Below are 25,163 nucleotides of genomic sequence, written 5' to 3'. Positions count from 1 at the left end.
TTATCTCTCAGGATCTCTTACTACTCTCACTTTGGTTCAGATGCATTAAATCTCCAATCACACTTTCTAAATCTTAAAACCCAATCTCTTTTGACCTTGACCCCAATGGTGATCCTCTGTAGAATTTCTGAATGGTGACCTCGTACTGTACGTCCCTTGGAAATTGCTAACTGGAAGGGAATCCCTTTCAGATAAGGTTTACATCCTAATTCTTTGTTTTCCCATGACAAATTAAGTGATTTTTCCTCCCCTTTCCTGTGATCACCATGAGCAAATGCTTGTGATAAAATGTGTGTTAGCAAGATTCTACTCTGTGATGCACTTATCTGGCTCCCATTAGAGTCAGCTGTGGCCTCATATTCATCCAGTGTTAAAATTTGGCCCTAAATCTCCCAGGAAACATAACAAGAAAAGCAGAGGCCTGTTCCACACAAATGTTTTAATGCATGGAATTTCCAGTAGAAGATACTTTAAAACTGAGGGTTGTTTTTTGGTAACTGAGGTATTGCATTGAGTTTAGTAACATTTTTCGTACTGAAAACTCGCTCAGTAACAACTGAAAACCAGAGCATGGAATTTCTGGTCCACTTCACTTTGCTGCAGTGGCACAAAACATATTCTGGCAGGAGAGAGCCTGTAGAGAATTCTCCTTGTATAAGGGAACTCTGCACTGGTGTGACACTGGCAGACGTTGCGTAGTTGGCTCCCAGCTCCACATCAGGGGTGTGTCAAGGGTTGAAGAGGATGTAGTGAAGCAGAACTTGCTATGCCTTTCCACTACTAGCATAAGGTCACTTGGGGGAACTTACACTAGTGGCATGAGTCACAGCAGCTCCACGGGTGCTCTAATGTATGGCAGGGCAAGGTAGCATAACATAAGGGAGGTGGAACTGGCTCCCTAACATCCCCTGCACCTAGGGTGACCAGATGTCCCGATTTTATATGGACAGTCTCGATTTTTGGGTCTTTTTTCTTATACAGACTCCTATTACCTCCCACTCCCTGTCCTGATTTTTTTCACATTTGCTGTCTGGTCATCCTGCCTGCACCAAGTGCAGCTTAGCTGCAGGTCAAAATCTAGCTTAATGTTTCTAAAATCCAAATATCTGATCAGCACTCAAAATGCAAAGTAAAAGTGGAGGAGCTTCTATATACACCTGGTGCTGCTTGAGCTAGGGAGCAGAGCGGAGAGATATATAGGTAGTTGAGAGAGCACTGCAAAATAGCAGTAATTAGACCATAGATATAACTGATCTTTCCTATATTACATTTCCTTTCCTTTCCTTTCCATTTCTCTTCAGCATATTAGCATTTGTTGCTGTTTTAATTGAAATACAAAGTAGCTTTGCTTTGCATTTTCCTTCCAAAGAAGGCATAGATTCTCAACTCATGGCTGAAAAAAAGAGCAGGATAGAATTCAGTTCTTTGGATAAGTGTAATCTTCCCCCCCTCCCCAAAGCAATGTCCTCAATGTTTTTATTACTGCAAGGAGTTGCAGACGCACAAGCCTCTTATTACAACTCAGTGGGAGTTTGCATATATGAAGACTCTTCTGATATGTAAACAACATTTGGGGGACACTTCCTGTGAAACATTTAGGGTTATGTGGGTTCATTTTGAATATTTGAGAAATTCCTGTAGATGGTTTGGTAGGACCATAATGCCTAGATTTGGGAATCAATCTAAGCTTACAATGCTGAAAATCTTGGGCTAAATCTTCAGTAATGACTAGCAATTGTGGACTGTCTAATTTATAGTGACCCACTTGAACAGTTTAAAGGGGATTGATTTCCACAAGAGAAATACTAAATGCTTTCTGAAAATCGGACCCTTTTTAGATGCACTGAATTAGACACCCTACCACCAAACAGACACATGCAATCACTAACTAGTCTTTTCTTCAAATCTAAGACCAGAATCTAGGGAAATCTTTACTTTATGGCAATGGAAATGAGAACTAGAGTTGTGCGTGCTTATTGGGGCACTGAGAGCACAAAAATCAAGCAAAACAAAAGTGCATGATCACTCTTCAAAATATAGCACTTTTTTACAATTCACTTTTTCCCCACTAGAACTGGGTTGAAAGTCACCACTGTGCAACACTGACCACCATTCCTTATAGGCTCTAATTGGGTTGCTAATCTTTCTTCATAGTACTGGTTTTGTGAAATACCTTTAGAGATATTGGGTCCTGATCCAACAAAGCAAATGTGCCTAACTTTAGTGAATAGTCCCATTAAAATCAATAAGATTATGCCTGTGCTCACATGTTTGGCTAAATTATTGCCTGTACTGAGTATGTGTAGAACATCCCTAGGCTTACATCTTCATCCTAGGATTATCTGTGGCTGAGATTTTAAGTTAATTAGTGTAATGTAATTCAAAGTACTTTTAGTAGGATTGTCGTCTCTCTTCATTTTGCCTTTCTTTTTATTTTTATAATTAGCACATTGTTTGTTTTGAATTTAGATTGCATTTATTAGCTCTTTATGCTAGTGACTGTATTATTCGTGTAGGGGAAAAATGGTAAATAGAGAAATAAATAAATGTTATTCCTCGGTCTTTTTGTGGTACATTTTACTCAGAAAAGTGTCTACAAAACTTGACTTCTTTAAATCAACTGAGAAATCCAACTTTCCAAAGTAGATTTCAGATGTAATATTTAGTAGGCATGTGATCTAAAGGCTGTCTGCTAATATATTAGACCTTCTCTTGAGTCAATGTGTAGAATATTTTGGCAAGGGTATCTATGTGAGGAGACCATTAAATTACCACCATTATGCTCTTTTCCTTTTTCTGAGGAAAAATAATCATTCCTTTACCTTTTTAAGAGGCAGTTGGTATTTTATTTATTATTACCACCTTCTTCAAAGGTTGACAGCGGAACCATGGATCTCTTGTAATGAGCTGTTCAAAAACATTCACAATGAACTTTAATGCCACATGAGTTCAAGGTTTATTGCATTTGTTAATCTTTGCTCACTGCTCAGGTTCACAAACCCTTCGCAACTGAGACACACGTTCTTGTTCATGTGTGTTCCCAACATGTCTCTTGCCTCTCCCAAATTTTGATTTCTGAGGTTCCCAAAGAGTGGCTCGCTCTTCCAACTTCATGCCTCCCAGTTCCCACCCATCCTGGGGTACAAGTAATCCTCACGTTGGCATTTTCTGACTTTGAATCATTCAAATGTTGGCCTCAATCCTGTGTACACTTACTTGTGTAATTAATTTTTTACCAGTATGAGGAGCTCCATTGAAGACAACAGGATCACTCACATGCACAACATTAAAAATGTTAGCTTAATTTCCTTTGTTTTCCATGAGTAATTTTTTAGTTCATACATAAATATGGTAGTTTTATTTTAAATGGTCACACATGCAGAATATCTGAAAGTTAATTTTAGAACAATCCATGATTACTACTTTTCAAAGCAACAATACTTTTCATTTATAAGCCTACTTTCTTCTGGGGATCTCAAAATTTTGTGGAAGCTATTGGCTTTACTATATATGAGTGTTTCCCAAACTACTGTGATGCTGTGTGATTGAAATACGACCATGTCTATCACTGTTGCTACCACTGTTTATACAGTTGTAACAAACCTTGTATGACGTATGTCCTGTAAGGTGTCAATGGAAAAGCTGTGATTTGCTGAGTATAAGTATCCTGTTTATATGCATTTATACTTTTATATCTAAAGTTTTATGTATTAGTATTTCAAATGTCTGTCCTGTGGTATTACCTGGTAGATGTTTTACATCCAGTCTGGCCAGCACTTTGTGAATGAACTATTCAACTTGATGACCCCTCAAAGAATACTTAGCTCTCACAATGGGTCATAGAAAAAGCTCATGTCCACCCAGTGAGCCTTCCTGTGGACATTTTAGCCAGAATATGGGTAATAGCTGCTCCTACGAGTCATCAGACTATGTAAGGGAATGTGATTAGCTCATGTAACTCTAGACTTCATCTTGTCCCCATAATTTTCCACAAACTAAAACTGAAAGCAGTCCCCCCACATGGGAAAATGTGTAAAGGACGCTGGAAGCATCTAAATTTTGCCTTTTTCCTACTCTGATCTCTGGACTATGGACTTTCACTAAAAGGAGCATTCCAACGAATGGACTGAGAACCTTCCAATCTTTTGGAAGTTACTGGAGACTTTTATAAGCCAGCAGTCTGTAAAATTGCTGCTACAAAGCTGATCCAAGAACTTTGCAATGATTGCAGGTATATGGTTTCACCATTTTATCTCTTGCCACCTCCTTTTCTCTTATAAATAAACCTTTAGATATTAGATACTAAAGGATTGGCAACAGCATGATTATTGGGCAAGATCTGAGTTATATATTGACCTGGCTGTGTGGCTGATCTCTTGGGATTAGAAGGACCCTTTTCTTGGATTAAATGGAGTTTAAAAAAAAACACATTCATCGTAAAGTCTAGTGTCTGAGTGGTGAAATGAGTGTTTAAGGAGACAGTTTTTGACTTCTCATTAGCCAGTGTGGTGGCACAGAAGTGTGTATTTTTTTTTTAAACTGGCTTGATATCTTTTATTTAGAATAACCATCGATTTGGGGTGAGTCTGCCCTATTTCTCAGTGGCTTGTCCTGAATCTGATATTCTCAGCTGTGACCCACTGCGGCACAGTGACAACCACTTTACAATACTTTCTCCTCGTGTGACAGAATGGCTGAGGGAATTCACCAGACAGTAGATTTGATTTCCAATCTTCTGAATATCCTGTTTTCTTTGGCAGCAGTAAAGCAATGACACCCAGTTCCTTATGCAGTGTAACACTTACCTTGTTTGTATAAACCAATTTTAACTTGTCCAAATTCAGAATTCATGCCATTGAGACTAATATGTAATGTTTATTACAAATGCTACAACGCTTCTGAAAATTTGACTGTATTTTTACTGTTTCCCCCTCTTTAAATTTTAGTAGCATTTAGGGATTAGACAAAATCTTGCCAATAATGGAAAAACTAATTTTTTTTTAATTTAATGTTGTGTCCCTTCACTCTGTAGGCAGTTTGTTTATTTCATATATTCATCCTGAGGCTCACTGTAGTGCCAGGCAGGCTTCTAAGAAAAGTTTCTGTCACAGTAGCATCCGTGAGATTTTTAGCCTAAGGAAAAATGTACAAATGGCCTTTGAAACCATGCCAAATAGAGGTCTTGGCCCTTGTGTCTCACTGGGTTGTCCTCCTGTGTTAAATCACTTGAAAAGCCTGAGATTTCAGTATTCTACTTGTCAAACACACTATAGGGGTTGGAGCACAGAACAAGAATCCATCAACTAAGGGCAAACTGAAATCAAACATAATAAATGCTTTTTTGTTTTTGTTTTAGTTTCATCTTATTGATATTTCACAATTTGGTTCCTGGATGGCCAGGGGTTCTCAAATCTTTCCACAGTGCAGAACACATTTTAATAGAGATTCCCTTATAGACCAGATCCCTTCCCCACTCATAACTCTATTTGTGAGAGCACAACATCCTTATGGCAGCTGCAACAATTGTGTATGTGGGAAAAAATGATTAGGGAAGTATCTAATGTATTTTTACAGTTTGTAAGGGAAGTTTTCCTTTTTGAAAAATATCATGCCATTTCTTTTGCTCTTCATTTTTTATCTCCTGTATTCATCTGCTCCTTTCTCTCTTCTCCACAATTCCCTGAGCAAGTTTCCCTATTTCCCCATGTCTCTACATAATGCCTGATTTCCCCACTCCCTGGGCATACGGATTACTTGCCTGACTCCCTATTCCCTTGGACATGTTGCCTAGGCACCAGGCCCCAGATTTTTAAAGGTGTTTTAGGCTTTGCATTGTGATGCCAGTCTCCTATTTGAAAGTGATTTAGGTACTTAGGATCCTAAATCTCAGTCAGTCATTGGGATTTAAGGTTCTAAGTGCCCAGAAAACTTTTGAAAATGAGATTTAGGATCATAAATCAGTTAGCCATTGCAAAACTGAGCACACAAATGCCTAAATACCTTTACAGATCTGGGTCCAAGTCATCTTCCCCTCACTATTCCCTTGCACATTCTACCCAGCTCCCTTCTCCCCTGGATGTACCTGTATGGATGTTGGTGCCAATCCCATTGGTTGGGTTTTCCCCTCCTCCCTCCTCTCATGCTGGCCACTCCAGTTCTTGGTTCAGTCCTGGAGAGTAGCTTCTCTGTGCCGCCTCCTGTGTAGTAGTGCCCTATCATGGAAGCAGCTTCTTGTTTCCTCCCAGTTTCTTGGTGGTTGATCACTGTATTATTTCTTACAATTATGTTCACCCTCCCACTTGCTTCCTTCATGATTTCCAGTCTATTGACTTCCCTGAGTTCTCTTCCACCTCGAACTTCTTCAGTCTCATCCCATCCACCCTCACTCCCACTGCCTCTTTTGAGCAACTCTGCCACTTCCTCAACTCTTGACTCTCCTTGTTCTTCTTGCCTCCTACTCTGAATACATGCCCAGAATAGTCACCAAAGCAGGCTGAAAGTGTGGAAACAGCCAAAGTAGTGGAAATGCCAGAGTAGAGAAGAATGTTTTTATTCACAAAAGAAGTAGGGAAAAGGAATGAGTAAGGAAGGGGTGGGGGAAGACAACCTAAAAGAGCACAGAGTAGACACTTTTTAGTCCCATGAAAGAAGCTAGGTGAAATGAGGTCCTCAATGTTTCAATAAACTGTATAAAAGCAAACTGTTAAGAAATATGCTGTGCATTGAAATAAGAAGATGCAGCACTCAGGTCAAAAAGGCTAAAAAGAGAGACAGATAGGGTTAACCAAAGGTTAATTTTTAAGGAGTAGCCAAGGAATTCAGGTTTACAATAAGTTTCTGAAAATGTAACTGAAGCTGTTGCTGGTTTTGTGTACACCTGCTACTTAACATCCTGCTACCAAGGAAAATTCTCCATCAAGGCTTCCACATCTCATTGAAGAGGAAGCCTTGATGAAGTCTCATGGGTAAAGTAGAAATGCCATGATATTTTAAATGATACCTTAAAGTGGAATAGTGACTGAAGTAAGTGAGAGAGATGAAGAACTTTGAATCTTCAGTTAAATCTGCATAGCAACAGCCAAGTAGCTTCCAATTGACTTTGCCACAAGCTAAAACCAGTTTCATACCAGCCACAAATCAAATTTTATTTTGTTTTAATACTGCAAGTTTTACCAGGATACATCATGACTCCACCAAAGCCATTTTTAACAGTTCATTCAAATGAGTTTGGCAGTCAAGTACCTTAATTGTACTTAAATGTTTTGGTGCAAAAGTCAGTATTCCTAATAAACACAGATGACCTTTTAAGTCTGAAATTTCAAACCTGAAAATTTGGAATGCCTACTAATTATTTTAAAGGTCAAATTTTTGAATGATGAATCTGATGCTTCTTTGTTTTTGGATGTTTTAAAAACTGAATTAAATATGCTGCAAGTAAGCATCAGACCATAATGCTGAAGGTAAAGTTTACCTATGGGACTGTTCTGTAAATCACAAAAGCAAAGTAAATTGCAAAAAATGTTGTAGTCAGCAGCCATATATTAACCAGAGCCATGATCAATCATAGGTTATCAGTGACTACTAGGTGGGAGACGTGTACACATTCAACCTGGTATTTTGACTGCCAGTTTCCTTATTGTCACCAAGATCAATGCTTGTTCACTGTTTCTTGAAAATATTTCAAAACACCATTATACTCTGGCAGACAGAGGGGCTTAGTTTTGAAGTTGTGGGGGGGTGGGAAAAAAATGAGCAAGCTCATACTAGTCCAGCGTTTATTTATCTGGAAAAACATAAAATGACATTATTCTACCAAAGTTACATTTTGTCAGTTCTCCTATTCTACCTTCACAGCAGCCAGAAGCTCTAGCTGGTACTAAGGTATGGGAAAGTGTCTGGCATCCTTTGGAGCTGCTTGCCTGCATGTCTGTCTGCCTATTGCCTTCCAACTCATTCTCTTTTGTCTGATATCCACGTACGTGGGCAGATTCAGGGGCAAGGCAATACCAGTAGGGACTTGGGGAAAAGAGGAGAGCTATGAACAATGTGGGAAGCAGGTGAGGAGGAGATGGGCAAGTGAAAACAAGTTTGAAGAGGAGTGGAGGTAGTAGTAGAGTTGACCAAGAAGTTAATGAGAGAGAGAGAGATAAGGAAGGAATAAAGACATTCATGGAAAGTAGAGAAATCAATGGATGGGAAATCATGGAAGGGCAAGGTGGAAGGCTGTGAGGCTCAGGAAAAAATATGATCACCGAAAGAAATAATATAGTGACCACCAGAAAGAACTTGGACAGGTCTCAAATATGTTTTTCACTAGTGAGAACCTTTAGGAGGTTTCTTACTGGTTGGCACTTATCCAACACGTATATATTATTTTGTCACTAAAATCAACTGGAAGGAGAATGCTGAAAAGGAAGATAAAATTGGACACTGTCCCTGAGCACTCAATTATCTACTAAAATTAAGAATTGAGTGACTGTACAAACAGAATTGGCCAGATTTGGGCATAAAGCTGACAAATCTTCCTAGCTGAGGATTCATTGGGCATGGAGGCATTCCAAGATTGTCCCTAGACCATGCCCTTCTCCAGCCCCTAGGAAAAGGAGAGAAAGTGGTGTTTTGGAAGAGACTTCACTAAATTATGCTGCTACTAATATAGAAATAAACTATAATTGCCCCTTTGCCTCCCCCATCACACACTATTATACCAAGTGGATATTATGTACAGCTGAGGTTCTAGCCCAATAATTTATAGAAGAAATGCATGCAGTACCAACTGCACTAATCACCCACCTACAGCCTGGGAACGAAATAGTGTTTTGCTTTTTTAAAAAAAAGAAAGCAATACTTAGAGGCATAAGTCTGAATAATGCAGCAATAGCAAAAAACAAATATAATTTTTGCTTTAGGATAGCCCTATTATTTAATAGGTTTATCCTTGTTAATGTATCTACTGAACATGCAAATATCACTCAGGGAATACTAGTTTATTTGTATGGCCACAAATACCATGTTTCCAATGCAGTTCACACCTGATTTAGTAAAATACACTAGTGGAAAATGTCAGATGTAGATCTTAATTTAGGGCAGAGCCAACCAACTTAACAGTTTAGCAAAGGTAGACTTGCCCTTGGGTTTGACCTCTGTTACAGTTTTGAGAGGGGAAAACCAGTTTGGTGTACTTTTTATATATTTTATTAAAATAAGTAAATATAAAACAAAGCAAGTATGTTAGACAATTACTATAAGTTTCCTAAATTAAAATAGATAAATACATTAAGGTACAATTTATTAAGGTTCACCCCCCTCCAAAAACACACATACACAAACTCGCTCTCCTGCTGGTAATAGCCCATCCAAAGTGACAACTCTCTACACAATGTGCATGATAATCAAGATGGGCCATTTCCAGCACAAATCCAGGTTTTCTCACCCCCCCCCCATACACACACAAACTCACTCTAATGCTGGTAATAGCTCATCCAAAGTGACCAGGGAGAGTGGTCACTTTGGATGAGCTATTACCAGCAGGAGAGTGAGTTTTTGTGTGTGTGGGGGGGGGGGGGTGAGAGAACCTGGATTTGTGCTGGAAATGGCCCACCTTGATTATCATGCACATTGTAGGGAGAGTGGTCACTTTGGATGAGCTATTACCAGCAGGATAGTGAGTTTGTGTGTGTGTTTTTTGGAGGGGGGTGAGGGGGTGAGAGAACCTGGATTTGTGCAGGAAATGGCCCACCTTGATTATCATGCACATTGTGTAGAGAGTTGTCACTTTGGATGGGCTATTACCAGCAGGAGAGTGAGTTTGTGTGTGGGGGGGGGTGGAGGGTGAGAAAACCTGGATTTGTGCTGGAAATGGCCCAACTTGATGATCACTTTAGATAAGCTATTACCAGCAGGACAATGGGGTGGGAGGAGGTATTGTTTCATGATCTCTGTGTGTATATAAAGTCTGCTGCAGTTTCCACGGTATGCATCCAATGAAGTGAGCTGTAGCTCACGAAAGCTCATGCTCAAATAAATTGGTTAGTCTCTAAGGTGCCACAAGTACTCCTTTTCTTTTTACTTGTAGGGCTATATCACTCACACAAGGAAAATATGACATTTTTGAAGTATCGAGCAAGAGTTTTGCAGGAGCAACCACAAACTGGGGAGAGATTGTCATATTCCGTACAAATGGACCTAAAATGATACAATAAATTAAAACTATTCTGACATTAGGGTTTACACATTAATAGCTGTCTCAAATCACTTCAAATCAAGCATCGCAACACTTTAGTTTATGTCAAAAGTTTGCCTGGCTTCAAAGAAAATATAAATTTTTAGAACAAAAAAAATTAATACATTTTAAATAGTGCTGACACATAGGGCAGGATGAATGGTATAAGAAGGAATAAAGAAACATAGTGGATTGAAAATTCATGGCTCTCATTCTCCAGATGTCATGTAACCACTCATATTTTGCCATCTTTACAGCTATTTGTAATGGCCTGCATGTGTACAGATTGGCGATGAATCAGACTCTCAGCTATACTTTGGGCTACCTTTCTATCCTTTGGGAGAATCCAGCATGTTCAGAGACCACAGATTAATCACTCTGCAATTCACTATTACGATCATTTAAAATTCTGCCCCCCATTGCAGGGCAGGGAAATGGTTTTATTCAACACACTGCAGCCTTTTTTTTTGGGGGGGGGGGGGGAGAAGAGGAGACTAATTTTAAAGGAGAAATATATAAGTAGGTTAACATCCTGATTTGCACATAAAAGGGGTTGCAGTAAAAGGGGTTGCAGAGAGTAGAGACATTCATTTCAGTGGGTCTACTCATACATATGAGTTTGCAAGATTGAGGCCTTAGTTTACAAAATACCATGTACAGCTACTGTGCTAAATAAAAAGAAAAAGGAGTACTTGTGGCACCTTAAAGACTAACCAATTTATTTGAGCATGAGCTTTTGTGAGCTACAGCTCACTTCATCGGATGCATTCAGTGGAAAATACAGTGGGGAGATTTATATACACAGAGAACATGAAACAATGGGTGTTACCATACACACTGTAACCAGAGTGATCACTTTAAGGTGTTTCATGTTCTCTGTGTATATAAATCTCCCCACTGAATTTTCCACTGAATGCATCCAATGAAGTGAACTGTAGCTCACAAAAGCTTATGCTCAAATAAATTGGTTAGTCTCTAAGGTGCCACAAGTACTTTTTCTTTTTGCGGATACAGACTAACATGGCTGCTACTCTGAAACCTGTGCTAAATAAGTGGCTGTTTTTAACAAGTTTATAAACATACACATGATATGCTCTATATCAGAGATACACCATAATTACAATTATTAAAATTAGAACCAATATTAGGAAAATATTTATTCCTAAGCATTCTGTGGATAACAATATAATAAGTATCATGAGTTTATAAAGAACAAATCATGCCACGCTTGATTGCTTTTTTGGTTGAATTATTAAGCTATGGGAAGAAGAGAATGCCATAGCAGTAACAAATGTAGACTTCATGAAAGCATTTGATACATGGCCTCAAGGAATCTCGCTAGAAAAATTTAATTCAAATTGGCTTGAACATGAACTGTCATGTCACATGGGCAGAAAACTGGCTGCAGGAGTATAAACAAGAGATTAATAGTAACAAAAATCCAGGGGCAAGTGTCAAGTGGGGTGTCATTGGAACAGTGCTTGGATAGAATTTAACCTCTATTAAACTGTAACCTACTAAAACATGTGAGATTTTACATGCGATAAACTTTGTGGGTCATCTGGAAGAGGAGATGAATTCGAATAATAGTAAGAATAGTTATTTAATATCAATTGATATAAATAGGGAGGAGCCCTGAAGGAGAAGCCCACCACTGAAGCTATTATTTTAAACCAGACCCTATCAGTTTATTTTGTCCACCTACTTAATCCATCTTGACCTAAGTTAGTTTGTAACCAATTCGGGGGCCAGGACCATTACATGTAGTGCAACTTAATTTTAAGGACCTGATCCAACTGGTGATTCTAGGTGCTACAATTAAGAAACACTGCTACTATGTTATAAACCAACCCTAAATAAAACCTTTTGCGGGTTTGGAAATTTCTTCTGCATGATTTTTTTTTAAATATAAAGTGTTTAAAACAGTAACAGAAAAGAAAAAAATAGAATTATTGTACTTAACTTTCATGTGTTAATGTAGATTAAATAAAAAAAGATGTGTTGACCTGATGTAACATGCTGACTCACTCTATGGTGCTAGAGCAGCCTCACTCATGGGGCTTTAAAGATGCTTTGGGCAAGTGATCAGTGAAAGGATCTCCTGCTTGGGGGCAGGCAGGAATTTTTAAGAGTCCTTTTCTTATACAAAACTTTTGTTTTTGATTGGTAGAAGAGGGCATCCTCCTTAACCAGCAACCCATTGCCATTTAGACTTTTAAAGTGGCTAGGGAAATACTGTATTATTTTAAACAAAGTTGGGTGCAGAAAGAAAATGATGAGAAACCCATCCTTCTGTGGAACAATGTTTTTTGTATGACAAAATTTACAGGAATTATTGGGCTCTCAAACTCTTTCTCTGCCATTAGTACAGAAATTAGCTTTTGCTACCATCTCATCCCTTCACATTTTATGTATGGAAGGGGATCTCTGTCCACATTAAGGAGTTTCAGTAACTACCTGCTGGCTGAAATGAAATTAAGTCACCATGGCAGGGAGTTGGCCATGGTAGAGCTGGGGATGTGGTGGTCAGTGATCACTCAGTGCTTAAGGTACTGGCAAGAGATCTGCTTTACTCTGTATCCTGTTCCAGGTGGCTGTGTGTAACGAGTTTCACAGTGCTCAGTCCACACCCTGTCTGAGAAGCTCAGCCCTTAAAGCCTCAGTCCCCAATGCCACAGGAGAGAGAGGTTTCAGAGTAACAGCCGTGTTAGTCTGTATTCGCAAAAAGAAAAGGAGTACTTGTGGCACCTTAGAGACTAACCAATTTATTTGAGCATGAGCTTTCGTGAGCTACAGCTCACTTCACGAAAGCTCATGCTCAAATAAATTGGTTAGTCTCTAAGGTGCCACAGGAGAGAAAGTATCCAGTTTCTAGAAAAATCACATAAGGTCTCTTTCTTCCACAAAGAGAATTGATCTTCCTCTAGTGAAACCAAATATTTTATACTTGTATACAGAGCCATAATGACACCTAAGGTTCTGTTACAGTAGCAGACAGTTACCAAAAAAATGGTAGTGAAAAGAAGCCTGAACTGTGAAATATCATCTGAGATTTCCAGAATTTTCAAGAAAGGCCTATAATGCTATACATACCTGTTCTATTCACGATACTGCTATATAGGAGCTAAGTTAGCCTGCCTAGTCTACAGGTATTTGCCCTGTGGGCTTGCTCAAGTCACAATGTGGCCATTAGGCTAAGGATGAAGAGCAAGCTTAAAAAAGATAATGCTGAGAATAGCTCCAGTAAGGCACAGGGAAATTCAAAGTGCTCTAAGAAAAGGAACTAATGGAGCTGCTAAAATGAAAAGTACAATAATGTTCTGAATGATATCACTAAATCATGAGAGATCATTCTGCTGAACAAATGACTATTTTGACATGTGTGAGGTTAGCCAGTTAGCCTGAAGCTGAATTGAAGTGTGTCAATGAGAGACACTTAGGACTCCATCATTCCCTCAGATGTATACTCTCTTTCTATTTGGTCAAATTAGCCCCTGAAGACAGAAAGGAGTTTTAGGGAGTGAAGAAACAGGGTAGATTTGGCTGAGAGGTGGAATATTTTTGAAAGCCAAATCCCACCTACAGGAATGGATGAATATATCGTATTGCAGCAATGTTGTGTTTTCTGGTTCCAAACCCTGAATTTAAGTGTTTGAGAATTTTTTTTCCACTGAGTTAAGTTTAAGTTTTTCATAGGCCTAGAAGCTCTCATCATAGGGCAGCATTTCTGAGATTCACCAGGTCTAGATTCATTTCTTGGTGGGGAGCCAAGCTGTAGTGTTAGGGTGTCCTTGAGCATGAGATGGAAGTGCTGATTTTTCATATGTTTAATCTGAAGAAATCTTGAGTTGTACAAAGTGGTTGTGGTTAGTGGTTGTGATTTTTTTTTTTGTATTTTATTGTATTATCACGTGTAGTTTAGTTTATTGGGGAAGTGTAGTTCTTTCCCAGCAATGAAAGTAGTGAGATATCAAAGCAACAAATATTACAGGAGATAAATTCCTGAATCCTTAGTTGAGCTTTGTAGCATGTTTCCCATTAAAGGCATACTTCTGTTTCTTTTAATGTACTGGTCATAATTTTCTAACGCCTCTGTAAAAAGTTTTGTACCTGATTTGTACATGCGAATATCATGAATAAGGCATAAAAATTTAGTGATGCCCTTGAAAATTTAGCATGTTAGTTTGTGTACCACATGCATATATCCCAACAGCAAGATCTTTCCTGATAGTACGCTGTATTTGGGGAATGATGATCCAAGGAAGGTAGCAGATTTTGTTTTAAACTTTTAAAACTAGTTGCGGGGGAGGGAGGGGCCTATCTAGGATAGGCAGGGAGACACTCAATAATGTAATCACATTTCTATTTTTAATGTCTATGATTCCATGAAATTCCTTTTGAAGTTGTATTCTCACTATTTTTGGAGTTAATTTTCTTTTATAAAGTAGTGCAAATAGGCACCCATCTCATGTTTTTTGGCATCCCAACAATATACTAAAATTAGAGCTTGTCAGAAAATGGAATTTTTGTCCTATGGGAAATTTGTTTTTGTCCTTTGTCAGGCCAAAATTTTAAACATTGATATTTCGGAGTAAAAAGTTCAGAAAAAAAGTCAGTTTAGGAAATGACATTTCAATTGGAATAAAATGCTTCAATAGTTCAAAAGCAAGTGTAGATTCTAAATATTCATTTGAAATGATCATTTTTGTTTTAAAATGGACTTTGATTTAAAATCACATTAAAATTATATCAAGTCATAAATTGAATCAACATGTTCAAACAAAATTTCACTTCAAATCTACATTTCAAAATGATGAAATGTTTCATTTTGCAATGTTAATTTTGCAGTTTTTTAAAGCTTGTTGAAATTGACTTTTCCCCTATGGAAAATATGGATTTCAATGAAACTAATTTCTGAGAAGAAATTTTCATCTGAATGCTTTCCACCAGCTATAATTAAAATACATACTAGCACATTATATAATTTATAGATATAGTCAAATAGACTGCCTAAAATCTGTTAAGAAAATCAGTCAGTCATTCTTAAGACCCTGAATTATCCGCTTAAACACCAGGTTTCTCCCAATATCCATTGACCTTATCACAAAAGCCCTGGGAAACAGATTAGCCTTGTAGTGTCCAAAAGGTAACAAATCCAAGTATGGGTGGACAAAGGTAGATGTAAATTCAAGTGTTATCAGCCCAGCATGTAGCTCCTTCACATGGACTGCTATATTTAAAATACTGCATTTAGTGTAAAGATTACAGAAATCATACGCAGGCTTGATTCAAATTCTTGAATGATGGGATCTGGGCCAATGGAGAACGTGGTAAGTTACATAAGGGTTAGAGGACAGCAGCAGAAAGGAAGGAAGAGAGTACGGGAGGGTCTAGTAAGTGATCCATGGGGGTGGATGAAGGAAAGTAGAGGAAGTGCCCAGAAAAGGTAGTAAAGGGGTGGGGAAGAGAATGGTAGCCTGGAACAAAGGGCAACAGTAGGAAGAGGATCAGTAGTCTCTGTAGATTTCACAAGCTAAGGTCAGGCCATGTCAGTAGTTTGATAGGAGACCTCTAATGAACATTAGGTGCTGATGACTCAGTAGGTGTCAGTCTTCTCCTGGAGCCTGGCAGTATGGACAAAGTACTGGTGGAAGGGCCATACTTTGTATGAGATGTAAAACCAAAACTTTACCTCTTATGGCCATTATAGAGCCCAAAGGACTCTTTGCAAGTGTAAAAGAGTTATGCATTGGACAAATTTGTTTGTTTAAATTCTGTTTACTAAAATTACACCTGCAAATTAATTGGATAAGGACACTTTCTCTTCCTGTCCAAAATTGATATGTTGCTTTGAGATGTGCTGTTTTTTAGAGTGTTTGTGCATTTCAACAGTGAATGCATGTGAATCCTATGTTGAGTTCATGTGTCAGTGTGTGATACTTTGGGATGAAAGAAGCTAAACAAATTGAAGATAATTCTCACTATTTGTAACATGACCATGGTTTTCAAGCACACATCAAAATGTACATAAACTTTCAGGAGTTTAATGCTTTAGTTGTAAACAAAAAAAATCACTGATAAATTAAAAAGAAATGGTATTTAAGGAAATCTACTGCACCAAAGGACAATTGCAGAAACATATTGGGGACTCCTGGAGGCATCTGTCTCCTTCTGCAAGAAAAATGACAGGCCAGAGACATTTCCAGGGGTAACAACAACTTATGGTGGAGAGACAATGTTGAGCAGAATGCATGTAAAGTAATCTTTTTAAAAAAACAAAACCTTTTCAGTTTATAAGAATATGTATGATGAACAACATAGTATAATAATGCATTTTGGCAGCCAAATGTTTTTAAACTTAGGACAGCAACTGTATGTAACCAGATGTAGTACAAAATGCATTAATTCTGCCATAGATTAAATGTCTAACTCTCCCCCCGCCCACCCACAACCTAGCCAACATCTTGGCAGTGTGGTATAGTGAACTGTGGTGCCAAATGAAATAATGCAGCTTAGTTCAACAAACTGGAATATTTCAATTTGGGTCAAAATGACCCAAAACCATTTTGTTTAAGATTTACAAATGGAAAATCAAGATATTTCAGCAAAATCAGTATTTTTTTTTTTATTTTGTGGAAAGTGCATTTTCTGTCCTTGCCTCCCCACCCCCTGAAAAAAAACAAACATCTTGACCAGTTCTATCCATCATCATATGTAATTCTGGAGGAATGATGAGAGAGGCCAAGATGACAGATTTTTGCTAAAGCTCCAAAACTTCTGCTTTTCTTAAAAAACTAAATCATATTTGCTTGTGGTGTTCAGTTCTGCTGTATAAATGACAGAAGTGGCCACCTGTGATAAGTTTTTGGTTTCAGTGACTTGCCTAGCATGATATAGAAACTTTGTCAGAGGCAGGGTTAGAATCCAGTTCTCCAGGGTTGGGATTCGACCATAAGATCATCCTTTCCTTTACCTCAGTCACTCCCCACATTCCAACTTCTGAAACAAATGTGGCAGGGGTCTTTAAGGTAGCTTCACTCACCTCACAACTTTGATTCATACCCCAAGTACCATGTATTCTTTGCACTGTCCCATGAGGTGGCGGGGGGAGAAGGAACAAGCTTTTGTTCATGTAATTAAAAGTTGTATCATAATGTCTCTGAACAATGGGGTTGAATTAAGGTTACGCAAACAACCTTCTCTCAAGTTTCCTAACTTTTGAGTGTTGGACTTTGCAACCTTAATGTTCCTCTAACATAGGGGTTTTTTTTAACTGTAATTATATAAATAGTCCAGAGAAAACTGCAGAACTTCAGCAGATTTACAGACAGGTTACTTATGCTGGCACTGGGCACAGATGCCATTAGAATATTTCTGTGCTCCTTCCTTTGCTATCCTATCACTCAGTTTGTTAATTAGTTATATTGAGCTGAGTTATATTTGAGCACTTACACATGGCCAAAGATCATGTGTAAGTGCTACTATTGTGGGTTTTGTTTGGTACAAAGGGAAAGGTAAGTCCTGTCATTGCTGGATGATACCTCTCGTTGCTGGAGGATGTTCACCATGAGAAGTCATTGTGTTAGGGGTAAAGGCTTGATGAGCATGCTGTAAAGGCACATACTGGCAATCTTTTTCTAGGGAGAAAAGGAACTACTGTAGTTCATCTAAGAAAACATTCAGCAATTTAAATAGGATGTCTCAGAGACACATGGTGCCCTGTTGCCCTGTAAAAGAAATTATACCAAATGCTGTTTTCATTTATGTGGGTCCAAAAATTTCATAACTGGAGAACCTGGTGGCAAACTCAGCTTCAGAATAAAATATCAGATGAGTGCTAAACCCTATCACATGCCACAATATCTGACAGAGCACAAAGCTGCTGGGTACATGACCAAAACCAAAGGTGTAAAAAGGACAAAAAGTTTCAAAATCATATGGGTTACAAATGTATGGTGAATAATATTTATGCTATTCATGAAGCTACTTTGCTGCTTATGTTGGAGCAGTTCTGTCCTTCTAATCTATTATACGTTCTGTTCTAGTCTAGTGGGTACTATATACACACATGACTATTCTCTAATGTGCTGATGTCCACAGTGATACAAAGGAATCTCACCACAGAGAACCAGGAAATTATTTCACTACAGGTTTCAGAGTAACAGCCGTGTTAGTCTGTATTCGCAAAAAGAAAAGGAGTACTTGTGGCACCTTAGAGACTAACCAATTTATTTGAGCATGAGCTTTCGTGAGCTACAGCTCACTTCATCAGATGCATGCCGTGGAAACTGCAGCAGACTTTATATATACACAGAGAATATGAAAAAATACCTCCTCCCACCCCATTGTCCAGCTGGTAATAGCTTATCTAAAGTGATCATCAGGTGGGCCATTTCCAGCACAAATCCAGGTTTTCTCACCCTCCACCCCCCCCCCCCCCACAAATTCACTCTCCTGCTGGTGATAGCCCATCCAAAGTGACAACTCTTTACACAATGTGCATGATAATAAAGTTGGGCCATTTCCTGCACAAATCCAGGTTCTCTCACCCCCTCACCCCCCTCCCAAAAACCACACACACAAACTCACTATCCTGCTGGTAATTACCAGTGAGTTTGTGTGTGTATGGGGGTGGGGGGGGGATGTGAGAAAACCTGGATTTGTGCTGGAAATGGCCCACCTTAATTATGCACATTGTAGGGAGAATGGTCACTTTGGATGAGCTATTACCAGCAGGATAGTGAGTTTGTGTGTGTGGTTTTTGGGAGGGGGGTGAGGGGGTGAGAGAACCTGGATTTGTGCAGGAAATGGCCCACCTTGATTATCATGCACATTGTGTAAAGAGTTGTCACTTTGGATGGGCTATCACCAGCAGGAGAGTGAATTTGTGGGGGGGGGGGGGGGGTGGAGGGTGAGAAAACCTGGATTTGTGCTGGAAATGGCCCACCTGATGATCACTTTAGATAAGCTATTACCAGCTGGACAATGGGGTGGGAGGAGGTATTTTTTCATATTCTCTGTGTATATATAAAGTCTGCTGCAGTTTCCACGGCATGCATCTCATGAAGTGAGCTGTAGCTCACGAAAGCTCATGCTCAAATAAATTGGTTAGTCTCTAAGGCGCCACAAGTACTCCTTTTCTTATTTCACTACAGTGAGTTATTCTTCTGCAGACGTTCGTCACCTCAGAATTTTGGTAAAATAAAGATCTGTATTCTTGAGTGACAACAACAGATAAAGTGTTCTGGATCTAGTTAAGCTGATGTTCTAAGAACTCTGAAATTAAAAGGTTAAGATGATGGTGTTCTATTATAAAAATAGAATTATTCACCCAATTAAGGTTGGAATCTCATTTTGAGATTAAGAATTATTTTTGGCAGGGAAAAGCAAACACCACACTTATAATTCATCTTTAAAGAAATTGTTAAGTCATGTTATATTATCTATATGTTTCATCCATTATTTAGAACAAATGCTTGATCATTTATTTTGAGCCCCTGGGCTGCCTCATTAAAATTAAATTGTTATAAATTTGATATTGCTTTGGGGGCATTTGCTCTCCCATCTTGACTGCAAAAGGTATAAAGTTTTATTTTATTTTTACTTGCATTCTCTCCTGTCTTTTAACCTCTCCAAACCCTTTTTTCTCCCCCTTTCTAACAATCAACTGTTATCCAAAAGTATTACTTCCTATAGGAAAGTAATTCCCTGGGTAAACTCTATAGCTATCCTTCTGACAACAAATACCGAGACAAACCTGGTGAGCTTATTCTCAGATTAAAGGGTTGCAGTCTTTAAAAAACATTAAAGAATTTGTGGTCTGTAATGCAGCTAATCCACAGGCATAATTTCTATTAATGGGAGTGAGAGTTCTATATACATATTGATAACAGAGTGGACCCTTTGGTTTGGTCTTTGAATAAAAGTGTACAAGCCAGAAAGGTGTCCTACTGTAAATTGCAAAGTACATCACATAACCTCTGTGCACCAGTTTGGTGTAGCTTCATTGCCTGCCCATTACCTCCGATCAATGGCCAGAAATTACAATATTCTATAGTAGCAGTCACCACATTCAAGACACCATGAGAAATAAAGCTTTGCTTTATCACAGTCTGCCAGCTACAGAATAAAAAGATTGTTTAATTCATTAACTAATAATCTAGCTCTCAACATACCCTGTGTGTGTCCCAACTAATGTTTACTGATGCTTTACCCAGCAGCTCCAGGGCAGCATAATTCTAAATTTAACTCCAGGTCCATGACTGGGGCTCCTATGGCATGTCTACCCAGCATTGTGAAGCCCGCAAGAGTGAGCCTTCTAGGCCAGGTCAGTAGACTCAGGCTAGCAAGGCTCCTGCTAGTGCTCTAAAAATAGATGTATAGACAGCACTTTGAAATTCCAGTTCAGGCTGGAGCTCAGGTTCTGAGGCCTAGGAATGGGGTCGGCTTCAGAGCTCAAGTTCCAATCCAAGCCACAGCTTCAAAACACTGTCTACCCAGCTATTTTTAGAATGTTAGTGTGAAATCTGCTAGTTCAAGTCTGTCAGCCAGGGCTGGAAGCTAACTCCCCTGGTCTCCAAAACACTGTGTAGACATACTTTACTGCAATAAAAACAAACAGGAACAATAAATTCAAGCTCACCTACAGAGGTTCCAATTTCCAAAGGCCACATAGTGAATTCTTTGACTTTGGTTAGATGGTAGCTACTTAGTTAAAGATGGGTTATGGTTAGTCTCTAAGGTGCCACAAGTACTCCTTTTCTTTTTACAACTTAAGTAAGCCTTCCTGGTTTTGATGGTGGTGTTTCCTCTCTTACCATTTGCAGCTTATTGAAGGAAATGTTCTCAGGAGAGTAATACCATACAGCTCACTATATCTCAGAACTCAGTCTTCTGGGCAATTTTCTATCTTTTCAGTGTGCAAAATGTATAGTACTGTCCCTCTCTTCTCTAAAGTAATTAAAAACAATCCCATAGTTCTTTTTTAAAACCAAAAAACTTGTTTGCTATTGAGTGGTTCTTTAACTTGCCAACTCTTCTGGGTACAGAATAGAGGCATAGGAGAACAACTGAGCCCAGTTTTCCATGGGCTCTTGTTAGTCCTAATTGGAGTATAGCAATAAGGAGGACTTTGTTCACCTGCGGGCTGTTTGATATGGCAGCATGGAGTTTTATGCCACAGGGCCAACTGTGCAGGATCACTGCAGAGATTTCTGAGGGGGTGAGTGATATACTGTACCAATAGGCAGTTTGTAAAAGCAGTGAACAGTGTTTTGAGAAGAGTCTCCTAAAGCCTCAAGTTGGAAGCTGAGAGAGACAGCTAGAGAAGGGATTTTGTTTAGACATTTCCCTGAAGCACTTTCCCTTGCAGGTTTTTGTCTTGAAAGGAATCTCCCAGAGGCTTTTTCTCCTCATGGAGGGATTTATTTCTTGCATCATGTGTTTCCTGGGTTTGATATTTCAAAAATGTTGTTCTCTCACACTCTAGACAACCGCTTTCAGGGGGTTAGTAGCATGCAGCGCTAGGATGAATGCTGAATGGCTACAAACTCTCAATTGAACTGTGGGTTCCACATCAGGGCAACTTCTTTCCTTTATCCCATGAGCTCCCTAACTGGAAAAACACAGACAATTACTACCCGAGTGGTCATACTTTCATCAAGTTTCATGCTCAGTAGTCTGATCCTGAATGGGAGTTCTTTATTCTGGCAAGCAAGTCAGGCCTCTCTTTCAGGGCTGTTGCATGACCAAAACCAGGAAGACAAGCAACTCCTTCCCTATGTGTCTGAGGCACACACACACAAACTTTCCTATCCTGAATCTTCCTGTCCATCCCTAACATAACATCTTACCTGAATCTAACACAAAACACACACAATCCTCTCAACTTCCCAAAGTTACCTGGTTCAGATGAGTCTGCCCTTGGAACCAGTATAGGCCCATGCCCTGCAGAGCTCAGAAATTTTCAGAGCTGGCAGCTCACCTGTAGTCAGTCTGCATTCCTACAAGTAGTACCCCCTACTCCCAGAAAGGGAAGGAGTGCAAGGATCTTCAGGGCAAATGGGCCAAATGGGCCTTGGCCTAATTTTTCCTCTTAAATATTTGTCGTTCTCCCACCCCCCCTTTAAAAAACAAAAACCACACAACACCGAACCTGTCAGGTTCTTCAGTGCTGGCAGTTCAGTTACTCTTCTCTGGCCCTGTGTTCCCTGCTACTTAAATCAGGCCATCATCTTGGTAGTAGGATAAAGATGGAGACTGAATTGAGAGTGGGATAAGGTGCCGACACTTCTTATGAGTCAGTCAAAAAGTGCCATGTCAGTGACTCAGAAAGCTACATCCCTCCTTCCCCTCTTTTTGGCTAATTCCCTGTTTCTGTAGTTTTTTGGGTTTATTTCCACAGGAGCGGGTATGAACAAACACTATCAAAATCACCTTCAGTGGTGTTGGCAGAGGTGGACATGGAGCCCCCTAATATCCAGTTCCCTAGGTTGTCACTAGTTTGATTAAGGCTAAAGCCTCTATGGCACAATGGAAGACTTATTTCTGCAACACTGATTATTTTAATTGGTGGGGCTGGTCCTCCTTTCTTTCTGCTATTCCATATTCATAAGCTCAGAGTAGCTTTCCATTGAAGAGATTTGGCCATTTAAAAGTGAAGACACTCCAAATGGGTTGTTTGAGATCAGAGAGTTCCTTGCCAGTCCTAATGGTTGGTTCAGCCTGTAGCTCTGAAGGGGGAGTTATAGTCTGCACTAGATAAAGAGAAAACTAATTCAACCCTCGTTTACTATATTAGTAATGGCTCTTCACCCCTCCCCTCCCCATCCACACCTTCCCACACAGGCACTTGCCATTTATCACTCCTAAGTGCATCTAGGAAAACTAATGCAGATGTGGCATAGTCAACAACAATTGTCTATCCCAGTCTGCTCTAATCTGGGTTTTATTTCAAAGCTAGACATTTGCAATCAATATGAACTGGAAACATTTTATTCCAGGAAATTGAGGGAAAAGTATATCAGGATGGTAAATTTTGAGTGAGCTGCTCATAGGATACAAAGTAAAGTATCACTTATGCTGATAATCTTCACTTCGCCGCGAGAGCAATTAGCTGAAAACAGAACAGCCTGCATCTATTCCCATGGGGTGTATATAGCTGTGCTCCTGATGGTCCCTTGGCAGGCGCAGGCATATGAGTAGCACCCACTGCCATATTTCTTCTGATTACAGAGAGGAGCCTGGAAAGTGGAGACAGTAAGATAAAGGAAGCAGGAGCTGCAGACAAATAGGAGGGGAGTCGTACTTCAAATACTTCTACAACCTACTGAAAAGAGGTGGGAATTTCACTTTTGTATTCCACAGCCCTGCTAACAGTCTTAGCACAGAAAAGTTGTTTCTGACATGGGATCAAACTCCCCATCTGTCTATATCAAGTGCCTCTGCACTATGCTGGTTTCATGGTACTGTTCTTATTCCTGTCTCTCCAGCTTATCAAATACAGGGTTGGGAGCAGTTCCATGACAAAAACATTGATTCCTTTACAAATAAATAAATACACTGACGTGACTAACATTCAGTGCTGGTGCTTTGGAAGCCCCAAAATATAGTCACTCTGAAATATTAATATTTCTTTACTCAGAAATGGTAAGCACCATATGTTTGCAGCTTCCAAAGGATGGGCCACAAAACAGGCAGTACTGTGCTATACTATACTGTGCTGATAATAACTTCCCCTGAGTTGATCTTTTATCCCAGGTTTGGTCAAAAGATCAGTACAAAATTTCTCTCATCACTTCAAAATATAGACCTAAAGGTACTGGATAAAATATTATTCTGCCCACAGACTATGATGAAACCTGCAATAAAGATGAAAAATAGTTGTAATTGAAACTATAATGCTGAATATAGTGTAAGAGAGACTTCAGTGGACAATTATGTCCAAGTATGCTTGGGCATGTATACGTGTATTAGTAGAGCCCTGCAAATCCGGGGATATCCATGGACCATTGTTGTGGATTTGATGCAGATACAAGTTTTGTATCTTCGCAGGGCTCTATGTGTTAAGCATTGATTACTGCACAAGGCGCAACCAAGAAAAACATGCACTATCCTAAGGAGCTTACAGGTGAAGGCCCAGTCCACATACAAAAGTTTTACCAGTTTACTAAATTGATTTCTTAAATTAATTTAGTTGAACCAGTGTGGACTCCTGTGTAGACTCTTAAATCAGTTTACATCAGTGTAATCAATTGAGTGAGGAATCTATTTGTGATACATTCATATAAGTATGTGTAAACTAATCTGAGTGTCTACATGGGGAGGGGGTGCTGCTTTTGTGTGGTGTTAGGGTTTATTTGAATCTGCCTTCAAGAAAGGAGACCCAGAGGAAGCTGTATTAACTTAGGGTTTGTTTACTGGTTGGTTTTTAATCTTGGGAGCAGAAGGTATTTGACTGGCAAGAGTTAGTGTTTGGGGATTTTGGAAGTGAATCTTTAACATGGGTTTGAATGAGGAGAGGGTGGGGGCCTGGGACTCTGGGAATGGGATGTTATGTGGATGGAGGATAGCATGGAAGAAAGCACCGAAGCAGGAGTTTTTGTAGAATGATTCAAAGTAGATTGGTTGCAGGTTAGCGTTACAGTCTGGCAGAATGTAAGGAATTGGGTGGGGGGGAAATAATATGATATTGGTAGGATTACCCTTGTACCAAGTATCACAAATGTGGAAGGACTTAGTGACTGCCTGGATATGCGGAAAGGAGGAGAGTGAGGATTTAAAGAGGACCTCAGAAATACAAGACTGCATGCAGGGTGATGGTATTGTCCATCACAATAGAGACGTGAGATAGTGAAAGGGAGGAGGAAAAGAGATTTGTTTTGTTTGTCAGACAGCTACCCTGCAAAATGTCAGGGACACAGTCAGATGTGCTGGACTGGAA

The 25,163-nt window shown here is 39.3% G+C and overlaps 1 long non-coding RNA gene across 12 annotated transcripts in view; it reads left to right on the top strand.

The window, feature by feature from the left end:
* LOC140911533 (uncharacterized) overlaps positions 1-25,163 on the top strand; it is a 402,088-nt gene that overhangs the window by 220,265 nt on the left and 156,660 nt on the right. For all 12 annotated transcript variants that reach the window (XR_012159024.1, XR_012159022.1, XR_012159029.1 and 9 more), the window contains one exon: positions 23,456-23,559. This is a non-coding gene — a long non-coding RNA (uncharacterized lncRNA). The remainder of the gene's footprint in view (positions 1-23,455; positions 23,560-25,163) is intronic.

This window comes from Lepidochelys kempii, chromosome 5 (assembly GCF_965140265.1).
Source record: "Lepidochelys kempii isolate rLepKem1 chromosome 5, rLepKem1.hap2, whole genome shotgun sequence".
In the NCBI taxonomy this organism is placed as follows: Eukaryota; Metazoa; Chordata; order Testudines; family Cheloniidae; genus Lepidochelys; species Lepidochelys kempii.
The sequence above is the reverse complement of the archived record's forward strand: the minus strand, read 5'-3'. Positions and strand labels throughout refer to the sequence as shown.